Source organism: Grampus griseus (assembly GCF_964374135.1).
Source record: "Grampus griseus genome assembly, chromosome: 6".
NCBI lineage: Eukaryota > Metazoa > Chordata > Mammalia > Artiodactyla > Delphinidae > Grampus > Grampus griseus.
The window spans coordinates 74,329,397-74,341,497 of NC_139000.1; positions in this window are offsets into that span (position 1 = coordinate 74,329,397).

Here is a 12,101-nt window from a genome sequence, read left to right on the forward strand (position 1 = left end):
GAGACCCCAAACACAGTAAGATAAGCAAAATGAGAAGACAGAAAAACACACAGCAGATGAAGGAGCAAGATGAAAACCCACCAGACCTAACAAATGAAGATGAAATAGGCAGTCTACCTGAAAAAGAATTCAGAGTAATGATAGTAGAGATGATCCAAAATCTTGGAAATAGAATAGAGAAAATGCAAGAAATATTTAACAAGGACCTAGAAGAACTAAAGATGAAACAAACAACGATGAACAACACAATAAATGAAATTAAAAATACTCTAGAAGGGATCAATAGCAGAATAACTGAGGCAGAAGAACGGATAAGTGACCTGGAAGATAAAATAGTGGAAATAACTACTGCAGAGCAGAATAAAGAAAAAAGAAAGAAAAGAACTGAGGACAGTCTCAGAGACCTCTGGGACAACATTAAACGCACCAACATTCGAATTACAGAGGTTACAGAAGAAGAAGAGAAAAAGAAAGGGACTGAGAAAATATTTGAAGAGATTATAGTTGAAAACTTCCCTAACATGGGAAAGGAAATAGTTAATCAAGTCCAGGAAGCACAGAGAGTCCCATACAGGATAAATCCAAGAAGAAACACGCCAAGACACATATTAATCAAACTGTTAAAAATTAAATACAAAGAAAACATATTAAAAGCAGCAAGGGGAAAATAACACACAAGGGAATCCCCATAAGGTTAACAGCTGGTCTTTCAGCAGAAACTCTGCAAGCCAGAAGGGACTGGCAGGACATATTTAAAGTGATTTAAACCATTAGCCAGACTCATCAAGAAAAAAAGGGAGAAGACTCAAATCAATAGAATTAGAAATGTAAAAGGAGAAGTAACAACTGACACTGCAGAAATACAAAAGATCATGAGAGATTACTACAAGCAACTCTATGCCAATAAAATGGACAACCTGGAAGAAATGGACACATTCTTAGAAATGCACAACCTGCCAAGATTGAATCAGGAAGAAATAGAAAATATGAACAGACCAATCACAAGCACTGAAATAGAAACTGTGATTAAAAATCTTCCAACAAACAAAAGCCCAGGACCAGATGCTTCACAGGCGAATTCTATCAAACATTTAGAGAAGAGATAACATCTATCCTTCTCAAACTCTTCCAAAATATAGCAGAGGGAGGAACACTCCCAAACTCATTCTACGAGGCTACCATCACCCTGATACCAAAACCAGACAAGGATGTCACAAAGAAAGAAAACTACAGGCCAATATCACTGATGAACATAGATGCAAAAATCCTCTACAAAATACTAGCAAACAGAATCCAGCAGCACATTAAATGGATCATACACCATGATCAAGTGGGGTTTATTCCAGGAATGCAAGGATTCTTCAATATACGCCAATCAATCAACGTGATACACCATATTAACAAATTGAAGGAGAAAAACCATATGATCATCTCAATAGATGCAGAGAAAGCTTTTGACAAAATTCAACACCCATTTATGATAAAAACCCTGCAGAGAGTAGGCATAGAGGGAACTCTCCTCAACATAATAAAAGCCATATATGACAAACCCACAGCCAACATTGTCCTCAATGGTGAAAAACTGAAAGCATTTCCACTAAGATCAGGAACAAGACAAGGTTGCCCACTCTCACCACTCTTATTCAACATAGTTTTGGAAGTTTTAGCCACAGCAATCACAGAAGAAAAGGAAATAAAGGGAATCCAAATTGGAAAATAAGTAAAGCTGTCACTGTTTGCAGATGACATGACACTATACATAGAGAATCCTAAAGATGTTACCAGAAAACTACTAGAGCTAATCAATGAATTTGGTAAAGTAGCAGGATACAAAATTAATGCACAGAAATCTCTGGCATTCCTATACACTAAGGATGAAAAATCTTAAAGTGAAATCAAGAAACACTCCCATTTACCATTGCAACAAAAAGAATAAAATATCTAGGAATAAACCTACCTAAGGAGACAAAAGACCTGTATGCAGAAAATTATAAGACACTGAAGAAAGAAATTAAACATGATACAAATAGATGGAGAGATATACCATGTTCTTGGATTGGAAGGATCAACATTGTGAAAATGACCCTACTACCCAAAGCAATCTACAGATTCAATGCAATCCCTATCAAACTACCACTGGCATTGTTCACAGAACTAGAACAAAAAATTTCACAATTTGTATGGAAACACAAAAGGCCCCGAATAGCCAAAGCAATCTTGAGAACGAAAAACGGAGCTGGGGGAATCAGGCTCCGTGACTTCAGACTATACTACAAAGCTACAGTAATCAAGAGAGTATGGTACTGGCACAAAAACAGAAATATAGATCAATGGAACAGGATTGAAAGCCCAGAGATAAACCCACGCACATATGGTCACCTTATCTTTGATAAAGAAGGCAGGAATGTACAATGGAGAAAGGACAGCCTCTTCAATAAGTGGTGCTGGGAAAACTGGACAGGTACATGTAAAAGTATGAGATTGGATCACTCCTTAACACCATACACAAAAATAAGCTCAAAATGGATTAAAGACCTAAATATAAGGCCAGAAACTATCAAACTCTTAGAGGAAAATATAGGCAGGAAAATCTATGACATAAATCACAGCAAGATCCTTTTTTGACCCACCTCCTAGATAAATGGAAATAAAAACAAAAATAAACAAATGGCACCTAATGAAACTTCAAAGCTTTTGCACAGCAAAGGAAACCATAAACAAAACCAAAAGACAACCCTCAGAATGGGAGAAAATATTTGCAAATGAAGCAAGTGACAAAGGATTAATCTCCAAAATTTATAAGCAGCTCATTCAGCTTAATAACAAAAAAACATACAACCCAATCCAAAAATGGGCAGAAGACCTAAATAGACATTTCTCCAAAGAAGATATACAGACTGCCAACAAACACATGAAAGAATGCTCAACATCACTAATCATTAGAGAAATGCAAATCAAAACTACAATGAGATATCTCACACCAGTCAGAATGGCCATCATGAAAAAATCTAGAAACAATAAATGCTGGAGAGGGTGTGGAGAAAAGGGAACCCTCTTGCACTGTTGGTAGGAATGTAAATTGATACAGACACTATGGCGAATAGTATGGAGGTTCCTTAAAAAGCTACAAATAGAACTACCATATGACCCAGCAATCCCACTACTGGGCATATACCCTGAGAAAACCATAATTCAAAAAAAGTCATGTACCAAAATGTTCATTGTAGCTCTATTTACAATAGCCTGGAGATGGAAACAACCTAAGTGTCCATCATCGGATGAATGGATAAAGAAGATGTGGCACATATATACAGTGGAATATTACTCAGCCATAAAAAGAAACGAAATTGAGCTATTTGTAATGAGGTGGATAGACCCAGAGTCTGTCGTACAGAGTGAAGTAAGTCAGAAAGAGAGAGACAAATACCATAAGCTAACACATATATATGGAATTTAAGAAAAAAAATGTCATGAAGAACCTAGGGGTAAGACAGGAATAAAGACACAGACCTACTAGAGAATGGACTTGAGGATATGGGGAGGGGGAAGCATAAGCTGTGACAAAGCGAGAGAGAGTCATGGACATATACACACTAACAAACGTAGTAAGGTAGATAGCTAGTGGGAAGCAGCCGCATGGCAGAGTGATATTGGCTTGGTGCTTTGTGACAGCCTGGAGGGGTGGGATAGGGAGGGTGGGAGGGAGGGAGACGCAAGAGGGAAGACATATGGGAACATATGTTTATGTATGACTGATTCACTTTGTTATAAAGCAGAAACTAACACACCATTGTAAAGCAATTATACCCCAATAAAGATGTTAAAAAAAAAAAAAAAGTTGGGGCTTCCCTGGTGGCATAGTGTTTGGGAGTCCGCCTGCCGACGCAGGGGACGCGGGTTCGTGCCCCCGTCCGGGAAGATCCCACATGCCGCAGAGTGGCTGGGCCCGTGAGTCATGGCCGCTGAGCCTGCACGTCCCGAGCCTGTGCTCCGCAACGGGAGAGGCCACAACAGTGAGAGGCCCGCATACCGCAAAAAAAAAAAAAAAAAAAAAAGTTGGATTTCTTGACTTGATTTCTTAACTTTCAGGTAAGTTATAATATTCACACTTGTTACATACAAAGTATACAATACTTCACTTTGACTATACCACAGGGTTCTCATTTAACTGCAATCAACCATTTGTTAAAAATTTTGTTCATATCAAGTATCAGACACATGGGGGAACATGTTGCTATGGAAAAAAATGATATTTGGAGAATCTGTCAAGAGAGTAATATTAAGCACTGTATGTTAAGTAAATGCGCCACCTACTCCTGCCAAGCATTAAAGCCTGTTATCCCTAATTATGTTCCTCACTGAGCTTATACCTTTAAAGTGTCAAACAGAGCCCCCTAGTTCTGGGGCTAATTTCAGTTTTCAGTGATAAATATGTTTTATGCTTCAAATGACATTATGTGGCCATCTACCAAGGAATACTCAAGTCCATTTTCTATTGTGTCAGTGAACAGAAATTACATATATTCTAACTGCAGCTAGGACGCAAAGCGGAGATAAGAGAATATAACAGGATGTTCTCAAATAGTTACCTAAAGATGATGTCTCATTTATCCAGTAAATCAAGAAAAGAAGCTGCCCATATATACAGTCTTCTTATACCCAAACATCTGCTTTTACACTTTACAACAAAACTTAAATTTGCAAAGAATTCCACAGGAACTCCATTTCTTACAGACTCGGATTCATCATTAGACACGTCAGTTATCACACTATAGTGTGATACTTAGAGCAAACAAAACCTCTTGAGTGTGAAACTATTTGCCCCTGCACTAAATGGTCTCCAGGGACCACAGAACCAGAGCTCTTTCACTTATTTCATGGTGAGCTGTCATTTCTCCTACTGGATGTGCTTACTCTGCACATCTCCCAGCGCTGTCTCCTACCCCTCCAATATTCTCTGAGCTTGAAGAATCAGCAACCACAGTTAACACACAATTCTACGATATTAACACTTTGTAATTTCTTGATTATATGTATTAAATCTTAATATCTTAAGAATATCAACCCTATGGCTTTCATTTGTACACATGCTCTTTTTCCTCCAGATGTTTGCCTTTTATGTTTTTACTCCTTATACAGATGGTCCCCAACTTATGATGGTTCGACTTAGGATTTTTCCACTTTATGATGGTGTGAAAGCAATATACATGTTCACTAGAGACCGTACTTTGAATTTGGATCTTTTCCCAGGCTAGCGACGTGCAGTATATGATACTCATGATGCCGGGCAGTGGTGGGGAGCTGCAGCTCCCATCAGTTACGCGATCACAAGGGTAAACAACCGATACCTTTACAACCATTCTGTACCCAGACAGCCGTTTTGTTTTTTACTTTCAGTACAGTATTCAGTAAATCACGTAAGATATTCAACACTTGGTTATAAAATAGGCTTTGTGTGAGATGATTTTGTCCAACTGTAGGCTAATGTAAGTGTTCTGAGCATGTTTAAGGTAGGCTAGGCTAACCTCTGATGTTCAGTAGGTTAGGTGTATTAAATGCACTTGCAGCTTACAGTATTTTCAGCTTATAATGGGTTTATCAGGCCATAACACCATTGTAAGTCAAGGAAGCTCTGTACTCTTGACAACACTGAGTATCTTGACAACACACTGTGTGTGTGTGTGTGTGTGTGTGTGTGTGTGTGTGTTTTGTACTGCTAATTTGATCAACAGACAATGATTTTAAACATTGGAGAACAAGGTAAAATACCCAATAGATTACGTCTAGACATTGAGGTTCCTCTCTATGCTTTTCTCTTTTGTCCAAGTTATCTGCAATAAAGCTCTAATGCTGCAAAGGAGAAATTAGGAAACAGAGCTTTAAAAAAAGAGAAGGAAAACTTTGAACTCAAAATCACCTAATGTTCATGTACTTTTGATAATTTAAACTGAAGCTGTGGATAAAACAGGAGGAAGAGAATTAATATTTGGGTGACATATGCACTGAAATGATTGTGGGGAATGGGGGAAGGAAGTGGCATGACCAAAAGCTTTAATCTTTTCTTGTAATGGTAAAACACTAATTCAAAAATGAAGTTTTTTGAAGATGATATACAAAAATAGACATTCAATTTGTTGGTATTTTGAACTAGATCTTTAATATCTCATCCAATCAAAAATTCTGTTTCTCTGATTCTCAATTATTATAAAATTCTCAATTATATACTTTAAAGAAAAACAGGTTCCTAAACATAAAGTTTTTGACATTTTTTTAAATATATAGATTGAGAATACAACAAAGAATTTAAAAAATTTTCTCAAATAATGATCAGTTAAGGAAGAAAATGCAGAGCAGGAAAATGAAAAAAGAGCAAAGGAAAGAGTTAATATTTATAGCGAGGTGGAAGAAAAAAGGGAAGAAAAGCAAACAAAGAAGATTTACTAAAAATTTTGGTCAGTAGGGCTGTTTCAAAACAGACACACCAACCAAGCTAATGTGGGTAGCTGCACCCCATGGTCTCCTATCCATTTGTTAGATCCATAAGCTCTATTTAAAGTTCCTTCTCTTACCAATCAAAACTCTATTTTCTGATAATATCTAGCTAATAAAGACAAATAATTTCAAACTAATTCACAGTAAAGTGTGCTTAAGATTGCCAACTCACAATGTTTAAATACTTTGAGCTACAATTTAAAAGCTTCTGAATTCCAAATCAACGCACTAATAAAGGTTCATTTTGGAGATTCAGGGGAAAAAAAAAAACTGCCAATGAAATGTCTCTCCTCCACTAAAGACTAGCAGGCTTTCCTAAAAAAAAAAAAAAAAAATCAATTAACATTTAATTAATATATAAGTGGAAATATGAAAACCAAGTTCTTATAGATGTCACATGTCGATCTAAACATGTTCCATAACTGGGAGGGATTGATTTCATTTACTCAACACAGAAAACAATAAGCATTTATATAAGACTGATTTTTACCATAGGTTAAAATTCACATTAAGTTCTGACAAAAGAGTCTAAAGATTAAGTGGAAAAAGATAATATTCACATTAAGTTTTGACAAAAGTATCTAAAGAGTAAATGGAAAAAGATGATATCTGAAGGTATATTGAAAAGAGAATAGTGAATTGTATGAACATATATTTTTTTTAAAAAGAGGGATGATTACTTGTCCTCCACAGTTTCATAAACATACAGTATTTACAGTTATCATCTTTGGTTCTTTCTCATGGGACTATAGCAGCAGTTTGATCAACTAGTATGCAGCAAAAATCTTTTTGCAGACTTCAGAATGCATAAGAATTCCATTTATGCATTTAAATGTTAATAGCAAGAACTATAAAACATGAAACCTGATTGGAAAATGCAGTATTTTAACCTTCAAATCCGGCTGTAAATAAAATATACATAATAAACATTTTTTCTCTTTTTACATATTGCATATTTGACATAGATGTAAACAAGAAAATTTATATAATCGTGAATAAGCCAAAGGCATAATCGGATTTTAATTTGATATCTTAATTGTTCCTAATATAGTCTCCATGTTTACTAATAGAAAAATTCCACAAATAAGCTATTACACAGATATTTAATACCAAAACAATTGTGTTACAGTAATCAACCACATCAAGCTATCTTTTAAACTAAAAGACAGAGAAAAACTTTATGTAATAATGATACTGACACTTTCTGAATCTCTTTTCAGGCAGAGTTTTTTTTTTTTGGTTTTTGTGACCATGTTATAATAAATTGATAAACATGGCATACGATAGTACCAATTTTTCATTAATATGGTGATTTTAAATATCACACTAAAGATAGAATCTTATTTAAAATCCTCCACCAAATGTATTTAGAGGGGAAAAAATCAGTTACTAAAACTCGTAGCTCTCTTTTGGCCTCAGGAAATACGTTCCAGGCAGAGAAGATATACTAAAACAGAAGACTAATGAATAAATATAAGTTATTCAAAGAATAAGAAACAATTTATCTTTTAAAAATGACAGAGTGAATTATCTTCCCCCCAAATTTTAAAACATTAAAATATTGGTTCTCTGAATCTATAATGTCGTATCTTTTTATTTTTGTACAAATGACTTTTAATCTTAAGAGAATAAAAAAGATCTTACAACTGACAATAACTATTATAAGAATATACCTAATAAAGCTAATTCCCTTTGTTATTAAGGAGCAGTACTAACGTGTTTTACATTCAGGGTAACAACTGCTTCTACCAGATAACAATCAAGCTTTGGTTTTAAAATTTAAAAATAACTCTGTGACATAAATCACAGCAAGATCCTTTTTGACCCACCTCCTAGAGAAATGGAAATAAAAACAAAAGTAAACAAATGGGACCTAATGAAACTTAAAAGCTTTTGCGCAGCAAAGGAAACCATAAAGAAGACCAAAAGACAACCCTCAGAATGGGAGAAAATATTTGCAAATGAAGCAACTGACAAAGGATTAATCTCCAAAATTTATAAGCAGCTCATGCAGCTTAATAACAAAAGAACAAACAACCCAATCCAAAAATGGGCAGAAGACCTAAATAGACATTTCTCCAAAGAAGATATACAGAGTGCCAACAAACACATGAAAGAATGCTCAACATCACTAATCATTAGAGAAATGCAAATCAAAACTACAATGAGATATCATCTCACACCAGTCAGAATGGCCATCATCAAAAAATCTAGAAACAATAAATGCTGGAGAGGGTGTGGAGAAAAGGGAACCCTCTTACACTGTTGGTGGGAATGTAAATTGATACAGCCACTGTGGAGAACAGTATGGAGGTTCCTTAAAAAGCTACAAATAGAACTACCATATGACCCAGCAATCCCACTACTGGGCATATACCCTGAGAAAACCATAATTCAAAAAGAGTCATGTACCAAAATGTTCATTGCAGCTCTATTTACAATAGCCCAGAGATGGAAACAACCTAAGTGTCCATCATTGGATGAATGGATAAAGAAGATGTGGCACATATATACAATGGAGTATTACTCAGCCATAAAAAGAGACGAAATTGAGCTATTTGTAATGAGGTGGATAGACCTAGAGTCTGTCATACAGAGTGAAGTAAGTCAGAAAGAGAGAGACAAATACCGTATGCTAACACATATATATGGAATTTAAGAAAAAAAATAATGTCATGAAAAACCTAGGGGTGAAACAGGAATAAAGACACAGACTTACTAGAGAATGGACTTGAGGCTATGGGGAGGGGGAAGGGTAAACGGTGACAAAGCAATAAAGAGGCATGGACATGTATACACTACCAAACGTAAGGTAGATAGCTAGTGGGAAGCAGCCGCATAGCACAGGGAGATCAGCTCGGTGCTTTGTGACCGCCTGGAGGGGTGGGATAGGGAGGGTGGGAGGGAGGGAGACGCAAGCGGGAAGAGATATGGGAATATATGTATATATATAACTGATTCATTTTGTTGTGAAGCTGAAACTAACATACCATTGTAAAGCAATTATGCTCCAATAAAGATGTTTAAAAAAAAATAAAAATAAAAAATAAAAATAACTGATAAAATTAACGTAATAATTTTAAGAATTCTTTGAAATAATTCAATAAGATATCTCATATATATGTCAGCTCTCCTTTATATAAAGTACATTTTTATTTGTATACAATGAAGACTGACTACATGTCTTAAAATGAAAACACAGGGGTACCCTGGGAAGATAGTGGTAGCAAAAGCAAGAGTTTTTGAATCTCTCCATAAACCCAGGGAGAGCAATGGAAAGAAAACCCGAAAACCATGGACAACATTTAAAACAAGACTAAGTACAGGTATGCAACAACCTCAGAATATAAGTAGGTAGAACAAACCACTAACAAGTCCTATGACCTTCATAATATCAGCATTTCTGTAGGAGAAAACAAAGGGAAGCCAACTGGGCATCTAACAGATCTGATAATAGGAGACGCTCAAAATAAGTAGAAATCAGGTGAGGCAATTTGAGACAGCAACTGAAGGTGGGATGGGTTTTGCCTCTCATAATAGCAGGTGAATGTGAGGATAATAATGTCTCAAAGCAGCAGGAGCACACTAGACCCTAAGCACTCCTGAAACGGACAAGCCAGGGCTCCCTTCTAGGAGAGAGTCCCACTAAAAAGAATCACTTGGTGGTAGAATCAAAACTGATCAGGATAGAGGAAATCAACAGATGGAAAGAGGAGTTCAAGTAAAGGTGGGAAAGGGGAACAGAGCTCTGAAAGCAAGGCAGCACAATTTTGAACAGCAGAGAACAAAAAACAAAGGAGGGGCTTCCCTGGTGGTGCAGTGGTTAAGAATCCACCTGCCAATGCAGGGGACACGGGTTCAATCTCTGGTCCAGGAAGATCCTACATGCCGTGGAGCAACTAGCCCCATGTGCCACAACTACTGAGCCTGCGTTCTAGAGCCCGCAAGCCACAACTACTGAGCCCACATGCCACAAATACTGCATGCCACAACTATTGCAAACCAAAAGGAGTATGAAGATAGAAAAGCTAATCTGAACCAGGTTCCTTTTTAAAGTTCAGAAAAATGAGCTTCACTAAAAATGAGAAACAAAAATATCAAGATCAAATCCTATGCTATATTGTTATAAATAAAACAGAGAATAAGGAACAGAATAACATCCCTCCACACAATAAAAGTACACCAGAAAGACCCACAGAACATATCAAAACTATTACCTTGTATTTTAAAATGAGATTAAAGTCATTACAAAAATGATACAAGCCATAAAAAAATGAAATATGAATCAGAATTAGAAATGAGGGGACAGAATTTAGGGAGAAATTAGAAATGAAAGAAAAATGTCACTCCAGAAATGAAAACAAAACTAGAAGAAACATAGGAGTGAATAAACATAACAGATAGTGCCTTAAGAGAAACAGGTGAAAAGGGAAAAAAATTTAACTCAAAATGAGGATAAAAAAGGTTCACAAGAAAGTGACATATATTGAAGATAAGCAAAGACACATGGCAAATAACAGGAAATCCAGAAGAAAACCAAAGCAAGGGCAAAAGAACAAATACTACAATAAGAATGCAAGTAAATATTTGTAAAATTAAAAAGAATGTGAAATTACATAATGAAAGAGCACACGGCACATTTGAAAATATCAGCACAATAACTAACGCCAACACATATTCTCTTAAAAATTACTAGAGTGAAAGAAGAAAAACACATGGTGACCTACATAAGCCAGCCTCAGGTATCACAGATTCTAGTCTACCATCATCCTTGTCTACTCTCTTTCACACCTTTCCACTTGAAACCAATTAATCTAAGGTTGGATTTAAGAAAAACAAAAACTCAGAATTGACCAAAGCAAAAACAAGTTAAAAATTCAAGTCACATCTGCTTAAACGTATACTAAACAACCACATTTGCCACTGCTCTCTCATGAAAGTCCACCGAAATGATAAGAAAATTTTGGAAGCTGAAGCACAAATGAGTGGAATTGACTTAGCAGGTGAAGAAATTTGCAACCCGAAGGGCCGTAGGAAACTAAGAAGCAACTTGCTTCTAAACACAAACCCAAGTAATGAAGATCCTAGGTTCCTCCAAAGACAGTGCAGAGGGGAAAACGCGAAAGTTGTTTTCACAAACAGGCAACCCTTCTTTCACCAACTCCACAGAAAACTCTGGCAGAGTTGAAGCATGAGATTCTAAACTCAGGCATACCAAGCAGAGCTAAGGGCATTCAGGAAAAAGCCTTCAGAGCAAACCGTGGATATCCTCAGGCAGCCCCAAAGAAAAGTGAATTGTACCAATTAGCGAGCCTCATCCATAAACAGGGCTTCCAATCAGCTTTTTAGGGTCTTACTCATGAAAGCAGCTAAACATCACCGCAGATTGAAGGAAATTCGAGACAACCTTAGAGAGGAAAATAAGAAAAAAATTAAATTGAAGGAACTAGAAGGCAAAAAAGCAGAAGAAAACTTGAAAACAACCACTAAAATTAACATCCTCAGACAGGTAAAAATGTTTCGTCCACGAAACTATCAAGCGCAAGTCCAAGGCAAGGGTCAAGCAAGGCCCAACAGACTTAGCCATTAACGAAAAACAACAAGCTCCT